The sequence below is a fragment of the Lepisma saccharinum genome, chromosome 1 (assembly GCF_977018435.1).
Source record: "Lepisma saccharinum chromosome 1, izLepSacc3.1, whole genome shotgun sequence".
Classification (NCBI taxonomy): domain Eukaryota; kingdom Metazoa; phylum Arthropoda; class Insecta; order Zygentoma; family Lepismatidae; genus Lepisma; species Lepisma saccharinum.
In genome coordinates this window covers 148,137,526-148,139,020 of record NC_139229.1, presented here as the reverse complement: position 1 = coordinate 148,139,020, position 1,495 = coordinate 148,137,526, and positions in this window count along the sequence as shown.

Here is a 1,495-nt window from a genome sequence, read left to right as displayed (position 1 = left end):
TAATTGCTGCTTTTCTTCGTTCCGAGGTTTTTCTTTTTTTTTCCTTGACATGATACACTTTCCTCTCTTTTATGATTATATAGGCTACTATGAAAGTTCGCAGACACCTGCAGTCATTTTCTGCATTCCTCGTACGTTTTACAGTTTTCTTGTCGGAATTCTAATATTTTTCACTAACTGCAATTTATAATAATCATTGTAATAGTTTGGAGTTTACTCTTCCATTTCTATCATTTTTTACAAAACACTGCCTTCTGGAATATTGTTCAAGAAACATACAATGTTTTGGCCAATATTTTTATACACGTTAATACAATGTACGTTCTTGCTTAAATGGCTCTGTACCTGTATACTTCTAAATATTGGTTATTTTACGTTGTTTTTATCTTGTCTTTGGTTTTTCGCGACAATGAGGATAAACAGACGAAATGATGATGATACAAAGACGATGATACGTCGATGACTGACCAGGATTCAAACCATGGGGCCCCTGACTACGTATCCTGTTAGATTCACCGCTACGGAGGCCGGCATAAATGGTTCTGGAGTTCATCCACCCTCTCAGATAGAAAATAAAAGATTTTATTATTTCTTATTAAACTCTTCCATTTGCAATATTTAGATGAAAACAACACTGTGACATAACGCTCCTCTCATAATGCACACGTTACTTTATTTTTTCAAAGTCTTGTTCAATCAGATCGCTGAGAAAAAAGGCAGAGTATAAACAAAAAACGCGCGACGTGTCTATCACGTAACAGATAATTTCTAGTCAGATCAGCGATCTAAAGCGATCTGGTTATGCAATCAAGAAATACAGAGATTAATATATTACAAACGCTGCAAGATTGTTTGGAGTTCACTGGGAAGGCAGCGTAAGCACATTTATACATGTTACCAACATTGGTGTTTCGTAATTCGAGATGGCAGACGATTAATAATCTGAAGATAACTGGGTGAAGTTGTTTTGTTTCTGCAATCAGTGGCGGCGATTAGGGGGCAGTTGACAGCCCCCCCCCCCCGACTTTTTTGCCACTTTTGCCCCCGCACTATGCTAAACTTATCCACAAAGGGAAATATACTGTCTTTGCCCCCTTGCCACCCCGGTTTTGGAACCCAATTGCCGCCACTGTCTGCAATGTATTTTTTCTTATGCTCTTTGCACCCTAAGAAGTATGGGGTTGTTAGAGGGCGGTTGAGATGAACTGTGGTCATCTCAAAATGCTCATGTTGATTGATTGACTTGGTGTTTTAAGTCCACTTTATGCACAGTAAGGCTAATCGGGACTGGACCTACAGTTTAAAGTGGGATCCGAACCACTATGTGCCTCCACCGGGTATCGAATCCGGAACCCCTTGATTACAAGGCGACGACGCTACCACTGCGCCATCGGGGAGGCCACTGCTCATGTTGAGGAAATAGCAAGTGTGCATTTACATATGAATAATTACGAATGGTATCGATACCAAGACGGCCATTTAAAATTCGAGGTGA